We start from the raw sequence: 19,485 nt of genomic DNA, 5'->3' as shown, positions 1-19,485 counted from the left end.
GTAGAGGTAAGAAAATCCAAAATAAAAGACAAGGAGCTGTCCAGGGTACTGCATCTGATTAACAAATGTATCCTGTTATTGTACAGGAAAAAAAAAAAAATCTGTAGAATTACAGAAAACTGACATTATTTGATACAGTGTTGTTGTTTTCTCTTCTTCTTTTTTCTTTTTTTTTCTTTCTTTCTTTTTTTTTGTTACTTTGTTTCAAAACTAGATAAATCTTACAATGAAGTTAACTGTAAGAAAAATGTGTATGAAAAACTCATCTCAGGAGCCTGTCAAGTTTCCATGAACAGTACAAACACTTTGAAAAATTGCTTATTTAAGTTTGTTTGCTATTTTTTTTTCTCCAAGTTACAGACAATACAATTTTTCAGGTCTAAATTAAACTTTGAATATAACACAAATAGTTTCTATGGTACTGTTGCAACATGAAAAAAACAAACAAACAAACAAAAAATACCAGACCCCAATCTTGCATTACTTGATTGCATTTGAAATGAATTCTTGTCCTTATGTGACCTGAAATGTCTGGTTACAAAGCTATAGAAATCCAAACGATCATATTTGTTTGATATGAAATGAAAAAAATAGTTAAATTGAAAGTTTAACATCATGAAATTCAAAATCCCAAGCGGTATATAAACATTAAAAGAAACTTTGGACTGCTAATCCTAGGAAATGAGTTTTATGGATTGAATTCAACAAGGCTTCAGAAATGGTTCCATCTGCTGCCTAGCAGCTGGTGAAAGGATAAATTTAATTCATTAATTCATTTGGAAAAAAGGATCCAAGTAGTAAAGACTTCATTGCTCATAATGCACATAGGTGGAAATCAAAACTGAAATTAGGTCCAGTATCATCTTTGATAATGAGTAGCATTTTCTTTGTTATTTTTTTAACGATCTTTATCATGAAGTTGTCAATATATCACCTATAAGCTGTTAACTGTTATTTTTATGTATGACAAACTTGAGAAAGCAGAACTCCTCTTCGAAAAGAAATATCCCTGCTTTTGGAGTTACCAATTATGTAGGTTTAAAAAGCTGGAATGCTTCACTGCACTAATATTATGTCTCTGACTATTTGCAAGTTCTTTCTTATTAAGTCAGTTTATAAATAAAGGTACCAATGTAATTAGAAAATCAGCATATTCACAGTTAAGTCATAATAAAAGTCCATATTCACATTACCAAATGCACAGAAACTATTACTTTACTTTTTCATTTGAGACACAAGTTTCATCTTTATTTTCTTTCGTGTCTCTACCTGTTATACATGTATATATATGTATTCACAATAAGTGCTAAAAGCTTATATGCAAGTAATAGGGAAAAATATAAGTTAAGTACTGAGAAAGAACAATATTGAAATATCCACGGTTTTAAAAGGCAAAATAAATTGGACACGTGCTTCAATAATAATGTTTTCTAAGTGTGAGATATTAAGTTGTCCAGCTTGACACAAATTCCAGGTTTTTGGTTTTTTTTTACTTCTTTTACTCTAAATCACAAGCAGTGAGTGCAAAGTTATCTAAGGTCTTTGAACCTTGAAGTAGTCAAGTAATACTAGTGAGGGCTCTTGTTCATCTTATACCAGGCACACAGGTAAGTGTGCCCCTCATTACTCTCAGATGGATTCACAGGACTGAGGAATCTGTTATGCTGGAGCCTTCTAAATATCCTCCAGTGCCTATTTTCAATGTTTCTGCTTGAGATGATGATTTCATGAATGATATTTGGCTTTTCCTGTTTCCTCTGTAGCCCATAGCTCACTGCGGTGGGTTTGCTGGATTTACTATAAAGGTTCTGTTCGCACCCTGTGGGTTGGGTTAAGAATTAGGATTTATGCATTTACTTCTACTGTTGCATTGTTTATACAGCTTTGGTTTAGTTTTGTTCTTTTTTTTTTTTTTTTTTTTGCCTTTGAGGCTCTTCCACAGTGTCAGCTGCTGACTGATAGTAGGAGAACGGCCTCGTGGTGTGAATGAAAGGGACCTAGCGGTTGGTAAACAGAGATAAGGAATAAATAGAGCACAGGCAAAAGGAGATAGTTCTGTGGGAGCCCAGATTGCCGCCAGTCTGTTCAAGTGAGATGCAGTGCCTGTCCTTTTCCCAGATTAAATTAGTGTGCGAAATCTCCAGTGACCTCCTCCCCTTCTCCCCATACTCTTTAGCCAAGCTGAACAGCCTCTGCTGTAAAGTATTCATTTTATCCAGGGACAAGTTGGACAATAGAACTCTCCCTGTTACTTATGGACAGCTGTCGTCATTCATAGGGCTTTTCAGCATTTCATTTTTCAGAAGAGTTAAAAGGGTTTTACCTTGTAACTGACGAGAGGTTAGAAATGCAAAGAAGCCAGCCCTGAGGTTGCTCGTAGTATGTTAATAAATAAACATCATCCCCCACACACACATATCCCCTCCCCAATGTGTGAAAGGCTGTGTATTTTGTTAGCTCTGCTCTTCTTATTTAAAGGGGTTTAATTGTGATAACATGATTACACTGAAGCATGAACTGCATGGAGATATTAACAAGTAGAGACACAGTGATATACAGGGCCCCCAAGGTTTCCCCAAATTAAAGGTGACCAGTGCAGACCCAGTGAGTACCCCTTTCCCTTCTTTGCCCTTGCTTTTGCCTGCATCTCCTATCACTTTATTACCTGCAAATAACTCCCAGGGAAGAGTAAACCCTCATGAGATACTTCTGTGGTCCTGTATTTTTTTAGTGATTTACTGCAAATATATTCAGCATTTTGACTGATTAAATAGACCTTCCGCAACCTTGAGGGTCACTGTGTAGAGTATGTACATAGAAAATGCATCAGCCCATTGTACCCTGGCAGCTAATGAGATTGGTCGTTAAGTAAATGACACAAAGCCTACAAAAAAAGCTTAGCAGCTCACTAGAGTATCACAGAGTGTCCCTGCACACCACACAACGACACAAACAGTGGACTAACCTAGCCCACCCCTGCTTTATTCTACATCACTGCTTCCCTGATGTCAGCGTGAGAGGCAGAACAAAGGCTAAAAGGCACACGGTAAGTCAGTCTGACAATTATGCCCTAGGGAAAAAGTAGAGCAAATCTTAGCCTAACCATGGGGTTGAAAGTCCGTTTCTAGACAAGTAGGTCATAATGAAGGGATTTTTTTTTTTTTCCTGTCACTTCATGAAGGGGAGAAAAATGTCTCTGGAATCAAGGCTGGGTTTGTTTCTTGCTTGTTTGTTTCCTTTTCTCTCTGTCTTGTTTGCCAGCTTAGAAAAGTTTCTGGAATTCTGAAAGTAAAGTAAAATGGTATATATAAGAACTGGAAATTGTAGTTATAGTGTAATGTAATAAATATTCTTTGTAAGAACTGTCACAAGTAAGCAACACCTCAGATGTACATTAACATCTGCTGAACTTTACAGACTGAAAGTTTGTTTTTACTACTCTGTAAAAATCATCTGAAAATGTTAAATGCAAGAATACATATTGCTGTCCACTAGCCAGCTACTTACTCCCCCCAGTACAGTTTTTAGAACTATGCAGATATAAATGAATGTATTGCTATATTTTTAAAAATAATTCTTCCTTATGATTTTTGTATGTTATCTCTCAATGTTATCCTTACATGAGCAGAAATGAAAGAAAGGTCTATTGTTAAACATTTATACAATCATTATTTATTTCCTTTGCACAGACGAGAAATATTCATCTGATACCCTATAACTGTAGGTGTCTGTATATCCAATGATAAAATCTTTCCTAGCAGCATTTCAGTTAAGTTTAGCAGGACCCTTTATTTTGTTGAAAAATGGCAACAGGAAGTTGCCAGAAAGTCTTGTTTGCATTGCTAAAATGTTTTCTGTCTTCTTTGTACTTTGGAGGCTCAGGGGGATGTTAGGTTCCAAACAACATTATATTATTACAGTCTGTCTGACTAAATTAAATAATGCTTTTTTTTGCCGCCTCAATATAATAAATAAATAAATATTAGTTACAGAAATAAAAAAAGAAAACAATACCCAAATCTGAAAAATACATAAAAATATTGTTTTAAGTGTACATTCTTAAATGCCGACAGTTAAAGAAGCAAGATTCAGATATCAGCTTGTGCTACAGTTGTTTCTTGACATTGTCACTTTAATTTTTATTATTTTTGAAGTATTATTTAATTTGTGAGAACATTTGCCAAAATATGTGTATATTGACTTGCCAGGATAACCTGTTCACTTAATTAAAACTCTTAATAGGTCACAAAAATCAGTTCACAACAATATGCTTCTTAACCAGGGACATTTACTGCATGTAAAAGAAGTAACATTACAGCCTATAGAAATTAAGATCAAATGTGATATTTTAACATGTGCACAAGGTGATTCTTTGCAAAGATGTGTATCTATTTATGAATCCACTTATGCATTTTTATATAAACAGCGGATATATGCAAAAAACTGTTCATGTACATGGTATCCCACCTTACTGAAACTCAATATGCATTAAGTAATAATTGTTTCTTCCCTTTATACTTCTCGATATTTCCAACTTAGGAAATTTAATGAGGAAGTAAATGAAGACCAGTAAAATTGTGTGTTTGCTTTAATTTTTCATATGTATATTTGAGGTGTGTGCTTCTGAGCAACGTTTTCCTTATGCTATCTTAGGAAATGAGACATTAGAAAATGAACCTGCTTTCTCAGCTAAGTCATTTATTTCACACCTAATTGTTAGATCCACAGGGATTTTGCAAGCTATTGGGCTTGAAAAGTTTTGCTTTGAACTTTGCTAGTTGTCTTTAAGTTTTCAATTCATTTTAACGTATATGATTTGTGGATATCTTAACTCAGGTGCATCACTACAGCTTATGCAAATGAACACGTCCCTATCACACAGTCATCTTACTTTTTACATGTCTGTGAAGGAGAATGAGTTGAATTTAATATTTGAGTATTTGTTGTGATAACAAACAAGTTCCGTTGTCCTTTATCCCACTAAAAGTAGAGTCATTTCATATGGCTAATACACGACTACAAAATTAATAATTTTACTTCAATCTTGCAGGCTGAGCCGCAGTAAGTTTCTGTAGTTTTGACCACTTAAAATTTTTTCTCCTCCTTATTATTTCTTCCATACATCTAAGAGAAGAGTCAAAAAAAGCTCACTTTTGTGCAAAACTTTATGTCAAAGTTTTGCTTTGACATAATGAATGCTGTTCACTTGATCTTCGCCAGAACTATGTAACATATTACGTTTTTAAAACTGCTTTTTGACATAGTCCTTTTGGACTTTACAAGCTGGCATGAGGCCTTTTCACTCATCTTTGTGATCAGTTCCAGGAAACACCTGTATCAGTAATGTGTATGGATATGAAAAACTTTATTACACAATTGATTTGAATAATTCTATTTATTTTTTTTTAATGCTTTTGGTTTTTCAAAACATGCATCTTGATGTATGTGATACTCCTGATCATTAAGTGTGTCCAAGTTAAGTGGCAGACTCTTGTCCTGAAGGCTTGGCTCTATCAATCCAAAATAAAACATACTATATAAAATACAGAGTATACTTTATATTCTGCTACATCCACATCTATTTGAAATGTCTAGACCAAGATGTCTGTTACTTGAATGGATTTTTTTTTGAACTATGCATATATAGCTGGAACCAGGTCACTTCTTGTAGTTTATGTGTTCACATTGTTGTAGATTATTAAAAACCGCGTAGGCAGAATTAGTGCTTCTGAATTTTAATAATCTCAAATAACTTAGGAATGAAGCTACTATTTAATTAATGATTTTTAAAAAAGATCATCTGCCTCTTAACTTTTTTTTAATACTTAAATAAAATCTCTTGGAGGAGAATTGCTCTCATTTATGACCATCAATGTATTTTAATAATACTAGCAAGTTTTAAATTCCTAAATGAGAGATTCCTTATTCATGACGAGATCGATAGCCTAACTGCAAAAGTTACTTTGTAGTGGTAACTGAGCTTACCTTTCTGAGCAGGTGAACATTACATTAAACATGCGTGATTCCACTGAGATAAGAACTATGGTTCATTTCAGTATAGCAAAACAAGTGTATAAGTGTTTTGAGCATGAGGTGTTTATTAATTTTCTTAAGAGATTCAGATAGCATTTGCTTGTTCATTTTTTAGGTTTGGCTTCAAACATTAGCTTTTCCTTCCATGAAGAAACTTATTTTTAATTTAAGATGTGTATTTGAACTCTGCTGCATAGAAAAAAAGTGATTTAAAACTTTTCCAGAATATCATTTCACTTGAGCACTGGAAATCCCCATTTCTTAACAGTGTTTCTTCAGGTGATACTGGGATTTGTGAGGTCAGTTCCTTAAAACTCAGCAGACAGTTTGACACCTTAATTACTGCCCCTGACACTTAGAGCACATGTACAGCAGCTGGATTGGCACAACAAAGTAGTAATGGCTCCAAAGGCACCGTTATGGACGATCAGGTCAATAATCCTTATGCTAAGAAGGATTTACATGATACAGAGTAATGGCTCTGTTATTTCTAAAGTAAAAATACACTTTTTATGAGCACTGAAATACCATTTTGCACTTTCACACACTACTCACATCAAAGATTTTATGCTGGTTAAAAAAAAACCAACAGCACCAACAGCAAAAAACAACACCAAAAAAACTAGCATGTGTTCTTCAAGTAAAATTTTGCATTTAACAATTGAATAAAATAATGTTACAATGTTGTAGGTAGGCAGCTAAGTCTCTCAAAACTCTCCCAAAAGGAGAGGTTTTTGAAAATGTACTCAGGGCTGTTTTTTATTCAATTTTTTTTCTTCTTTACTGTATCAGAAGAATATAGGATACCCCTAAAAATCACGTCATCAAGTAGCATTTTTATGATGCAGTCCAGAAAAAGCTTGGGCCTAGGGAAACTTTTGCTTGTTTGTCTTGTTCAGTGTTTTTGCTGTCTGACTTTTTCTTCTTCTTCAGACAGAAGTTTAACACAATCTAATGTATTCAAATGTAGATCTTATTACAAATGTAACTTTCAAAGTATTGACAGAGGCTGTGATTTTTGTATTACTTTATTTTCTTTTAAATAATTAAATTTATTGTGAGCAAGAAAAAGCCCACATGCTAAATGAATTTCACAGATTTTGGGATTTATTTTTTTTTTCCTTGTTAACAATGCGGTCAACTCAACCTCAAGATATGGAAAGTCATCAAATACTAAACAGAGAGATCTACCATAGCTTTAAAAATGAAGAGAGAGAGTAGACATGACATTTTCATTTTATCTGTAACATTTTATAAAATTAAACACCGTTTTGAAGTATGAGTCTGATGGGAATCATCCTATATATAAGCATTAGACATTAATGAACAAAGTGCAACTGAAGACATAAATCACTCTAAATAACATTGACACTTTGTCAAAAGAAACAAATATATTTGAGGTTGAAGTGTATGGTCATGTTCTTTATGGATAGTCTTTCCCATTATTTTTGTGAGAGACAATGCTGTCTACAAAAAGGGTTAAAGAAAATGCATTCTGTTGCATCTGCTTACTAAATCCCTTACTTTAGTAGAAATTCAAATTTTGTAAAGATTATTCGTTTTATTGATGCATATAATTATAATCACAAGCCATCTGCTGATTTGGCAGGCATGGTTAAAATTCTCTAACTCTCATAACCTTTCAAGTACAGTGCCCTTGGGACTCTATTTCACTTTTATATTTTGGAAAACATGTAGGGACAAACAAGAGAGGTCATCTGCCGAAAGTCAGACCTGTAAAACATTAAAAGAATAAAGATTCTGGTAACTATTCCTGTTTTAATAGGAAAGAAAGTATTTTCTATTTTATTTCTGACTTTGGGAAGGATTATATCGGTTTCAATCGCGCACTTGGGAATTTGAATTTTTTCTAGGGATTACAGCTCACTCCTAACACCCCTGAGATCTAGGTTCCAAGTCTAAACTAAAAGAACAAATATTGTTCAGTTTGTTTGTCACAGGTGAATTACACATATTTGACCTTGGCCCCAGTTTTTCTTTTTCAAGCCATTTCAATTTCATTTCTATCTGAAATGTTCTAAAAACACTGTTCTCCCTCTCTCTCTCTTTTGATCTTGATCATGTTGATTTTCATAGAGAGGCACCTATTAGATAGTTAGCTGTTCCAATGAAGCTCAAAGGGAGTTTTAATTTTGAGGGTTACACATACAACCAGGAATAAAATGAGTGTCTAACATTCTTTTTATGTATTAATTTTATGAGCCTATCATCAACTGGTGATCAGCCACATTTATAAATATTTGGACATCTTGCATAGAAGTAGCCTTGTTCTCCATTTTCTCATGTCCTTCACAATTAGCCAGTCTATCAATTTCATACTTTATATCTTTTTTCCTTTCTTTCTTTTTTCTTTCTTGATCACATGCAGTGTTAAATCTGTTTTTGCAGAAAACATCCTCAAGTGAAAAAAAATGCTATTTAGGAAATGTTTTCTATCGTAATTAACAAATACTATTTTTCAGCATGTTATAGGATATTGTCTCTGCTCTGAATTAGGAAAAGAGGCAGTTTAGAGAGAAAAGAAATTGAAGATGAGAAAAGTTTCATCAGAATGGAATTGTCCAGTTACTTCCTGATATTAGCAGAAGGTAAAGACAATCATCTGTCAACAGAACTGTCTCGCTTAATTTTGTATTGACGTCTACCCTGTAGGAACAAAAGATGCAACTCTCACTTCTATCTAATTAGTGTGTCTGAAGGCCTGTATAAAGCATGCGTGCTGCTTTACTCCTTTTGGAGGTTTGATTCTCACCCCACACCCTCATTATGACAAGCAGGAGGAAAATGCACATGTTTGAAAGTGTCTTCACAGCTGAAACTAGGGAAACAGGCCGAGAGTAGCTCTGGTTTATTTCACAACCAATTAAGTATGACATCTGTTGAAACTCAGGAAATAAGTCTCCCTTCCCCCTGTTCATATACTTACTTAAATTGCCAGCCTTTTGTTTTGATATTGTGAATTTTACTTACAAGATTTTGTTGCTTTGGAATCAATACATAAGATAAAGAAAACAACACAGAAAAGCTTTTTTTTTTTTTTTTTTTTTTTTAAAACTAAGGTTTCACAAAGTACATGTGAAAAGGTTTGCTTGGCACTCATGGATCAAGCAAATGATTGTGTTAAAAATTCTTTGCTTAAACACTCACTTCACATGCTGAACCAAGGGCATGTTTGTGGCAGGCAATGTAGGCACAATAACATTTTCACTTCTGAAAATCTGGCTCATGTTGTTGGCTCCCAAAGGCATCAAGAGTTGCTAGAAGGAATTTGGATTTAACTTTCTTTAATTCTGTGGTTCAAGACTTGGCACTAAAGGGAAGACACCAAACAGAACAGGACGTGACATTCTGGATAGTTAAAAAAATAATTAAATGCAGAGCTGCAGTTAGTGGTGCCATCAAGTATACAGTAGTTTATCAGACACCAAGCAAAAAATATTGGCGAGCTTAAATATCAGAGAAAAATCATATAACTGTAAAGTCAGAGTCGTTCAAGCTGAAAGATGCCCACAGTTTATCAGAGAGCAATCGATGTGATGTCTTTACTTATCAGAACTTTTATTCATTCATAAAATATTGTCCAATACAAATGTAAAAAAGATTATATTTCTGTCCATACCAAATCTTTGAGCTCAGTTTCTTTCTACCATGCTTACAAATTGATTACACTCCTGGTTCTATACCTAGATAAAGAAATATCTGCCATATCATGCTGGTACTATTCTTTCTTTCCCTCTTGACACTGGTTCATCCTGTTCCTGTCACACTGAAACCACACTGGTCATAGTGAAGTTGTGGCTTTCTCTATTTTACATTATTTTATTTGTTCTTTTGCCAGTGCTTTCATACAGAGACTGGCGCTGCCTTCATTCCCAAAGGGAAGTTCCCTACTTTATTTCTTTAGCTTTTTTTCATCTCTGTTTTAAATTAGTTCTCAGAAGCACATAGCATGTGTGCTATATAAACTGTAAGATGCTTCTCAGCAATTGTCATAGGTCCATTGGTTAGGAATCCTCTAGTGAAATGTCAGTGTGAGGAGTGTAAATGTCTAGACCTGAGCCAGTCATCCACACTTCCTTTAGTGAAAATAAAAAAAAAAAAAAAGAGAGAGAGAGAGAGAGAGAGAGAGAGAGAGACTTCTTGTATGCAATTAAGCTCACCCTGCAGTAGACATTTGAAACAAATAAGATGTATCACACATCTACATAGTAACAGAAATGCCTGCAGATTGCTTACAGACATACCAGAGACTATGGGAACCAATTGGTCAGTATCTCGAAAACATATATCTGCATTTCAGTCATGTAAAGTTAGAGAAGTGTATCCTGTTCTTCCAGCATACAGACTTTCTTCTTATTTGATGTCTCATATAAACTTATTTTTCTCCTAAGTTTCTCCCAATTCTGTGACAGTGATTAGAGTAATATGTTATACCTTTTTTTTTTTCCTTGCATAAACACAGCATCAACGGAAATGAAATTTGGTGTATACCCAGATATAAATGGAGAGCAAAATAACAAAATTAAGAATCGTGATGCAGTTTCAGAGAAACAAATTTTGCCCCTGAAACATCACATTTATAAAAGCAGAGAAACCAATTTTCTACCTTATTTTTAGAAGTAATTATTTTTCTTTTCAAAAGTAATTCTTAAAAATAAATGAACTTAAGGAGATAACTATCCATGTCAGAATACAATAGAAATTTATACACTAAATCAGTTAGATTTCTCAGTGAAGAATTTCCAGATGTTTCTTTCTTTTTTTTTTTTTTTTTTTTTTTTTTTGAGAATCTTGAGGTTATTACTCAAGCCTTGAGATAATAGAAGAGTAGATTTGATCATGGTTTTGCACTGCTTCTGTAGTTGATTATGATTCAGTGTTTCTCATACTGTCATAAAAAATATAAGTGAGGTCTCATTTCAAATTTTCACTTGTTTAGAATGTACTCTCCATTTTTTTTGGTGTTTTTTTTTTGAAGAAATTTGCTGACATTTTGATTTCTAAAGATTTATATATTATACCTATCACTTAAACGTAAATACATGAGGCTATTTCTTCAGATGGAGGCAAAGTGACCAAGATGTTTTTCTAAATTTTAACTACTGAGAACTCTGTCCAAATTCAGAGCTGGATGGAAGTTCAGTAGGCTGAGCTAACACTTACATAGTGGACGGTCATTACAGGGTAGATCCATACAGAATCTCATGGCGAATCCCTGTGGCACAAGTTGTAGAAGTGCCGCTCTGCTACACAGGAGGCTCGAATCCCGGGGGTTGGACTCAATGATCTCTAAGGTCCCTTCCAACCCGCACGAGACTATGAGACTATGACTTTCCCCAACATTGCCCTAAGATATGCTATGGCATTTGAAGCATGGAGCCACAGCTCTCTGACAGTCTTTTGCTTTTTTGTACTAATCTCCTGAGAGGAGGAAACTCAGAGTAATAAAACATACTGCAAGATTAGGTTGAGATTTGCTAAAATAAACTAATGTGTAAATGTGTATCTCCAGTATCATCTCCATAGATTAATCAATATCAGTGGCAACTGAGCCCAAAATTACTGGCTTACAAAGTTCTATATGGTGTAAGTTGACACCAGTTTAACAACTGGTGTTAGCCTGTTTTAACATTTATCATAAAAGCTTACTTTACTCAAATATATTCTTTTTGGAGTTTTCTTCCCCCCAGTCAACATTTTAGTGAATGTGATTAAAAGGTATCCACTTAGATATCTTATTTTGAATAGCATGGGAAAGTAAATGTCTTTAAGGTCCAATGTTGTTTAAGTAATAACAGTATTATAACAATTATTTTTATTATTTTTGGTGTGAATAATAATTGCTTATATTTTGTGATAACGGGAATAATATTGTAATACTGCAGGTGCAAGTTGCTTTCAATCAGAAAATGACAGTCTTCGAAAGGCAAATTCAACAGATACCCTTCAGGTCATGCATCTTGCTTCTCCATTTATGTGTGGGATTTCCCGTATTTATTTTGTTAGTTGCATGACAATCTCTGTCTTTAGAGTTAGAAGACAAATGGCTATTTTGCTGATCTTTAAGAAGTAAATTAAAGCAACTCTTTCATTAACACAACAGGCTCCTTAGAGAAACTATTCTAGAATCCTAGTGTGTACAGCTGAAAAAAGAAAAAAGTTAACTTCTAATAGAGAGTCAGTAAGCCATGTTAGTGACAGAGATCATTAGGCAGATTGCACCTCGGTAACGAGAGAAACTCACTGAAAGGGGTTAGATTTTCCCATCCCCTAAAAAGAGGCGACTTGTTCTGAGTTTTCATGCTTATGGATGAAGATGTAGTGTAATGGAAGAAGGAATCATTTATTGAGCGGAGGAAGTTTCTAGGACAAAAAGAGCATTACAAAATAAAGTAACTTTTCCCCTGGCATGATAATCAGAGGTTTGGCTTGGGTGATCAGAGGTTTCTGTGAATCATAAAGCTCAGATGAAACAGCTCTGGGAAGTTCACTTTCATGTAAAATTCCATAACTAAGCAGGAGTTCTAATAAAGCAACAAATAAACATAGGCCTTTTAAAAGATTGTATCCACATAGCTTATATATTCTCATTGCTCAAAGCATCCAAGGTTGCCAGTACACCCCATACAGATTACAGGACACCTGGACAAAAGGGATGTTTCTTAACAGTGATGTTCAAAGAAATGTACATTACTCATTTTCCAGATGATTTTCCAAGTGATACCTTGGAATCCCTTGGTTCTGTTGTCTTGGTATTTTTAAAAGCAAGTTTATCGTATTTTGAGCTTCCAACACTGCAAGGTTAACCTAGACCTGGAAAAGATTAATTTTCTTCCTCTGTCATCATATTCAGAAGATCGTGTTCCTGTCTTATATTTTTCAAGTACTATTATTTTATATGACAGCTAACAAGGAATCTTCATGAATGGGACTGCTGCAGATACAACTTGAAGCTGTTGAGTTAATTTCCATGTAACTTGTACTGTGTTACATTCCTTTTATGTCTTATGAAAATTCATTTTCTCTGCTAATACCTACTCATCTTACTACAAGAAAATCTCAGATCAGGACAGCTACTGTAAGGACAGTTTTAGGATAGAAGCGTGTTTTAAGGAGTATTGTCCTCAGTTATGTGAAAATCAAAAGCAAGTGTTTCTGATTGATGACACAAACAGGATTTGAACTTTGGAAGCTCTGCTACAGACTCCTTGGCCTCTCTTTCTAGCAAGACAGAATAATTTTAGTGACTAGCCGCAGGTACTTCCTGCTGTGGTGGAGAAGACAATGTCCTTATTTCCTTGTAAACAAAGGGAATATAAATGCCTGCTCCCTCTCTGATTTTAGAGCTAGCTTTTCTAAATATCACCTGAGGTTTATAAAGTCCTTAAAGAAGATGTATAAAAGTGATGTATTGGGATTGTTCTTGATCTTACACAGCTATAAAGTGTATATCCTTTTCACCCCAACAAGAAAATGATGTGTTCTATTTTCTTGATATTGAATTACCATCTAGAATTATGTAAAAAAAAAACAACATTAGCAGGAGGTTACTGAAAGACTTAAATAATTATCTAATTAGGGTTTGACATAATAATAATAAAAAATCTTTCCTTAAGCCCATTAGTTTTTGTACTATTATCTGGTTAAAACAATATTTTATAATGATAGTTTCCAGTCCATAGAGCAGCAAGTTATAAATAAACATTCTCTTCCTGAAATTAGATAGGACTAGCAAGATAGGGGAATAGACATGATCTTCCTTACATAACCTATTATTCAATATTTTTAAAAAAATTTATTATTATTATTTGTCTTCTTTGATTATAGTTCTTGGTGATTATTCAGCAGATTTGAAAATACAAGCCTGAAAAGTAGAGTTGTTTCCATGAAGTGAGATGTGGAAATAGAAGTTTTAGTTATTTTTTTTAAAACTGCTCTGTAAATTCTTTGCACAACAAACCTCACCAATGTGTAAACAGGGCTCTAGCTACTGTGTTTGTCCACAGCTAGAGCTACAGATGAACACAGTGTGGTTGTGTGATGACAGGAACAGCTGACTCATTAGTAGAGAGCAGTGAAAGGTAATTAACCCTGGGAAAAGTACAGCTGCCATGCGAGCTGTTCCTTTCTGTAGGATCTGATTAGAAATTAGTGTTAAACCACTGATTCTTTAAAAAAAATGTCATTGATAATTCACTTTCTCTCTCAGGTGTGGCCCCTAAAAGGGGCCTCGGGTAAAACTAGCAGACAAAAGATCTTCTATCTAAAAAGGCTTTTTTTTTGTTTTGTTTTGTTTTTTTCCTGAGACAAGGGCACACCTGTTTGGCCACTTCTGGAGTTTTCTTAACTATGAATATTGCCCCAGCTTTGAATACTACAAATCTATGGGCAATAAAGAGAATGTTTTGTCAAATGACTTAAGGTAGAACACTATTATTTGCTATAATGTGGCTCTTAGTGAGTTTGGTTACTTAAAAGTCATAGCTACTACTTTAGTAACAAGATGTAATTATGATGCAAAATGATACAGACCTCTTGAAAAGAAAAAAATATATATATCTTCTGAGCTAGAGTGAGCACAGCTTATGAAAAAAGGATTGTGGCTCATGCACAAAAGTATCTTCCCTTCCCACTCCATTTTCTGATCATGGCTTTTGAAGTGCCAGCAGAAGAGACAGAAGCCATGATTTAATGTGACATCCAAACAAGCTAGCCTGTTACGTGCATATTCATACACCTGATACAGGCCTACTTATCAAAAAATGACAGAACTAGCAACTAAAGTAGAAATATTTCATTAATATGCTATAGAAATTTATACCATACTGTTTATTATGCCCTCATACAGACAGGCTGGATGGAGCTTTGTGCAACCTGGTCTAGGTGGAGTATCCCTGTCTATAGCAGGGGGATTGGAACTAGATAATCTTGAAGGTCCCTTCCAACCCAAAGCATTCTATGATTCTATGATTATTTCACAGAATTACAGGGGATGGAAGGGACCTCAAGTGAACACTGAGTCCAACAATTTATAACTATTGTTTCCAAAGGAATTTTAATAATCTTATTTTGTAAGTTCTTTGGTCAGGGTTGTATCTTTCTGTACCATTGCATTTAGTACACAATGTGTATGAATGCTTGTAATTAATGTGTGTTATTGAGGTTCACTGAGAATATTTTGATTGTTTTCAATGGAACCAGGCTTACACTAGGGATTTTGAAGGGAAACTGTGTTCAAAGTAATCAAATGCGTAAGACATCTCTCCACAGGAAGAATTTTTTCAACTTACTCAAGTCAAATTCACTACAGTAAATAATGGATTGCTGTTATTTAAGCAATGTAAAATAACATTAAAAATATCTGTTCCTGCAGTGTCAATCTGAAAGTAATTGTCTCCAGTGTTGGCCTGTGATGTCAGAGGCAGCTGTAGGTATGGCAATAGAGGTTGTACTTTTCCACCAACATTCCTTTACATTCTGTAGAGGATTTGACAGATGACAGCAGAGAGACAGTCTGAAAAAATGGCGTCTGACATGGAACCATCAAAATTTGCTGAATGTATGTGAAGATCAAACAGTAGATACAAGCATGGTGAGGTGATGGGTGGTATGTTTCAGCAGTAGGTATAGTGATGTGAAGGACAAGCCATGTTCTAGATGGCCATGTGCAGCTGTCAGACCATGAAATGAAGAGTGCCTTGATCAGCTCATCTCTGTGAATCAGCTAATGGTGGTGACTATGTTGAAAAATAGTGTTTTGTAACTGTAAATTTATGCTACCAAATAGTGTTATTGTGCTTTTTGTATCTGCTTTAGTTTTTGTAGAAATAAACAGAATGTATTATTTTCAGAGTGATCTATGTTTTTAGACATATATATATACATACACACACATATATGTGTGTATATGTGTGTATATATATATACATATATATGTGTGTATACACCCTTTATCAATATTTTTAGCATTAAGAACATAAACATTCAAAGAAAAAAAAAGGCTTCTAGATTAATTTTATCTTTATAAGAATATAAGTGAAATCAATTTATAAGATAAATCCTTGGTATGCCAAGAGTACATTTATCTTTGTATAGCCTAATTTGTTAAAAGATGTGAGACTAAAAATATATCTTTTTATTATATTGACATTCGTCATGCATTATTTGGTAGGTATTCTACTTGGAATTCTCCTCTGTCCAATTCTTTTCAGTAAAAAGCTTGAAGAGAAAGTGAAAACTTTTTTTTTTTTTTTTTTTTTTCTTGGAAATCCAAATAATAACATACACTTGAAGTATCAAGTTGAGTTTCAGGGGAAGTGAAAGCATCAGCAAGCTATTAAATTGATGAATGCATGAAGATGAAAATAATATTCACTACCTTAATGTGTGGTTAGTAATGCACAATAGCACTCCATGGCACTCTGTATCGTTATACTCATTTAGCTGACAGGTTAAGAGACTTGCTGAAGGTCATAGAATAGACCAGTGGTAGAGGTAAGACAAGAGAATTCCAGAATTTCTATTTGTTGTTTGTTGTTGTGTTTAATTCTTTTGGAGTCTTTTTGTTTTTTGTTTTTTTCCTATTTGTACAGTCAAGATGCCTTATGTTTACTTCTGTGACAGAAGACAGATGTCAGTGTATGAAATAACGTTCACCTCAATGTAGAATCTTAAAAGAGCCTCCCAAAGAGAGTTTAAACTGCTACTCCTGATGTTACTGACCTCTTGATATAACTGATTGAACACTCTTTTCCTTGCTCTACAGACTTGATCCAAACTTTGGCTGGAGGAAACCAGTAGATGAGAAGTGTGTCCCAGTACATTTTACTCATGTACTTTAGTATCTGTCAAATATTAGTTGTTTTGAATGGTTTTTCTTCTTTCAGTTTCAAGGTGGTATTTTTGCTCTTGTTTGTACTGTGTTTGTTGTTTTGTTGTTTTTGTTGTTGTTTGTGTTTTTGTTTTCTGTTTGTTGTTGTGGTTGTTGTTGTTTTGTTTTCTGTGCTGCTCAGCAAACTCCCAAGATCTTCAGAGCAACATGGTAGTGCAAGCAAGTCCTATTATCTCTAGCAGTTAGGGTCATTACAAGTCTTTTAGATGGTGGCAGACTGTACTTCACATGGCACTCTTGTAGTTAATGAATATATGTGATTTGCATGTTGAGGGAAGGCACACTTCCCTTTGTGTGACTTTCCCTTTCTTGGGACATGCCTGTCATGCTTAATGAAGGGAGCTTGTTTAGAAAAGAGAGAATGAATGCTTAGGATTGGAGGATGGTAGTAGCGTTTCTTTTTATAAAAATACATTGTATTTTTAGATTCGTTGTTTCATTTGACTCCATGTCAGAGAACGCTCAGTGAGCTAATTAGCCATACATTTTGTCCAGCATAAGAATTGTGATGCCTTAATTCTAGCTGTTAAATCAATCCCATAAAAATTGGCCAAAGCAGTAAGAAATCACAGGGAAGGAACATAGCAACATAGATTAAACCTCTAAGTGCTTGAGAAGTGACCACTTTGTCTGAACCTAATCAACTCCTGCACTCTGTAGATTCTGTACAATCCCAAAGATTCCTAACTAGCTTGCTGGAAACCATGTATTGTACAAGGGCTCCAACAGTGGTCCCTAAACAGCAGGCATGTAGCTGGACCAAAATCTTCCTGATATCGGAGGAGGCTACAACAGAGTAATTAAAACAATACAATTTTGCTGCTCTTAGTTATAGTCATCTGTGTGCTCAGGAGTCTCACCCTGGCCTCAGTCCTGCAGCTACTAAGCTTCTCTTCAATGAGCAGAGTATGGTCATCCCTCACTGGAGCCAGTGGCTGTCCCCCTACATGGTACCTCACTGCAGAGATGACTCCATGAAGGAACAGTCATTCAGGCTGTAAAAGAGTAAACAGGTTTTAAAGTAAAATAAACCCTGTGTTCCAGAATCAATGACGCATGCTCTTTGAACTTTCTTTTAAAATTGCTCTGAAATCATAAGGTTGTTATGGTGTGTTTTTACTCCAAATAATGCATATCATTGTAACACAAGCCTTGAAGTTAAGTGGCTACTTTAATGAAACATAGTTACCATAGCTACCACAGGAGAACAGAGAATAACTTTTAGTTCTTTTGAAGCCATGAATTAGTTTAAAAAGAGGAAAAGGAATAAACAAGCATGCAGAAGTTTATTATTCAGTGTTTCATGCCTGATCAACTCTAAAAAAGAACTCTCCCTAGACTGGGGCATTAACATTTTCCAGTTGAAATCTGTAATTGCTCATCAACAAACATAAAATCACATTTCAGCTCCTCAGTATGTCTGTTTCCATGTTAGTTTGTTTTTTTTCCTGAGTCAGAGAAGAAACTTTTTTTTTTTTTTTTTTTTTTTTTTAAGTTCTGCTTTCAGCATTTTGTTAATAACTGATAGCATTTTGGTTGCTAAGAAATGGTATCCTAACACGAATAATGCATGGCTAACTGCAACTCCTGAAATCTATGGTCTAACTTTATTATTTGTAATAAAACACCATTTTAAGGCCGATGGGAAGAAAATGAAAATTTATCATAGTGAAGATGTCTTTCAGGAGCGGTCTCATTGTTTTTCATTTTCACGTTGTGATGTGCTGTATCCCTGAAGTGTTAATGGAGGTCACTGTTGTTGCTCTCCTTTACTGTGTCAAAGCAAGGGAGTTTCTCCATAGTTGACTATTGAGAAGCAAAATAATGCTCCTTCCAGTATATCACCTTCAGCTTATAAGCCTCGAGAACAGCAGTGATTAACAGGACTTTTACAAAGTTTCTGTGTAGTTACAAGGACAGCTTCAATCTTCTGTCATTTTTTTGCATTAGCTATGATTATGCTTTTACCACCAAAATGCATTTATTTTAAAGGTAACAATACAGAGTCAGAGAATAGCTTATGTTTCATCTATATTTATCAGCACTCACTGTACATTTGTGTCTTCATTACCAGGAAATATTAAGGGACATTGTGCCATCTATTCCTGTTTACAGTTTATTATGCAGAGATAGGAAACACTTAGCATGTAAAATGAATGTAGAAATTATTCCTGGATAGAAACACGGACATTTCCCACTCGTTGGCTCTTTCTCCTCCATCACCGGATCAGAGTGTAATTGTCAGTAATCAGGCCTGCTTGCTGCTGATAAAACCACTCTGAATGCTAGCAGCCTTCTTTGTGTGATGACTCAATTATTCCAGAAGTGCCTCATCAAATCTGCCCCATCAGCTGGGCTAATAAATAAGGAGAAGAAACTGGCCCCCCAAAGCAAATTATAAATCCATTTGCATTAACCATTTCGCTGGTCCATGATCTAGGCAGAAATAAGCATGGCAGATTGTGTTAAGCTTATTTGAATATGTTTATAATGTTTACAGCATGCAACCTTTTTTTTTCTTTCTTTTTTTTTTTTTTTTT

At 34.7% G+C, this 19,485-nt stretch overlaps 1 protein-coding gene across 4 annotated transcripts in view; it reads left to right on the top strand.

Moving 5' to 3' along the window:
- Nucleotides 1-19,485, top strand: part of ST18 (ST18 C2H2C-type zinc finger transcription factor) — a 183,715-nt gene that overhangs the window by 83,523 nt on the left and 80,707 nt on the right. Inside the window, exon 1 of one of the 4 annotated variants that reach the window (XM_015855566.2) lies at nt 2,900-3,046. The exons of the other annotated variants lie outside the window; for them this stretch is intronic. The gene's annotated coding sequence lies outside the window, so the exon portion shown is untranslated. Of the gene's footprint in view, nt 1-2,899; nt 3,047-19,485 lie in introns of those variants that run through there. 4 annotated transcript variants of the gene reach the window in all.

This window comes from Coturnix japonica, chromosome 2 (genome assembly GCF_001577835.2).
Source record: "Coturnix japonica isolate 7356 chromosome 2, Coturnix japonica 2.1, whole genome shotgun sequence".
NCBI classification, from domain to species: Eukaryota; Metazoa; Chordata; class Aves; order Galliformes; family Phasianidae; genus Coturnix; species Coturnix japonica.
The sequence above is the reverse complement of the archived record's forward strand: the minus strand, read 5'-3'. Positions and strand labels throughout refer to the sequence as shown.